Below are 743 nucleotides of genomic sequence, written 5' to 3'. Positions count from 1 at the left end.
CTGTGTGTGAGTGGTTTGGGTTTTGTGGTCCAGCTCGGATGCTCTGTTGCTGCCTTGGCCTCACTGGCATTGCTGTGCTCCTTTCTAACCTGCCCCTTCTCTGCATGGAGAGTGCTAGGACCCTACATGGCTTCACAGCTTTGGAAACCATGAAAAGGTCTTTTCAATTTCATGCCCATGAGTCTTTTTTGATCCACAAGTTTTATTAAGTGCACCCAGCATGTTTGTTAAAAGGATTTGACCACCCTATTTCTGTCCTGGTTTACATTAGTATGCATGGAACAGAGGGGTGGAAGATGCAATGAGCTGTTGTCAGACCTGGAGGGCCTTTCTGGTGAGAGCACGGTGCTTAGAGGAGGGGTTCTTACAGTTCTGGGGAGTTTGGGAATGGAAGGTCTGTGGTCGGTGAGGAAGATAGGAAGAGCAGCAAGAAAGGAGATTGGAGTCTGAAGGAGGGGCTACTGTGCTGGAAATCTTGGGGTGACAGAGGGCAGGGTATGTATACACGAGGTGTGATGGGAGGGGTTGGTGTAGAGGGGGGATGAAGCTTCAGGAGGACTGACCCCTGGAGCCCACTGACCCAGGCCCGTCCAGGTGAGGAGCTGGGACTGCCTTGTGTTTTTCAGGTTGCATGACGCTGAGCGGCCCCAGTACCGTGATGGGCACTGAGGGAGGATCTCTGACAGTGAAGTGTCACTACGAGAAGGAATTTGTGGAGCACAGAAAATACTGGTGCAAAGGAA

Source organism: Chrysochloris asiatica, unplaced genomic scaffold (assembly GCF_000296735.1).
Source record: "Chrysochloris asiatica unplaced genomic scaffold, ChrAsi1.0 scaffold00132, whole genome shotgun sequence".
Lineage (NCBI taxonomy): Eukaryota > Metazoa > Chordata > Mammalia > Afrosoricida > Chrysochloridae > Chrysochloris > Chrysochloris asiatica.
The sequence above is the reverse complement of the archived record's forward strand: the minus strand, read 5'-3'. Positions refer to the sequence as shown.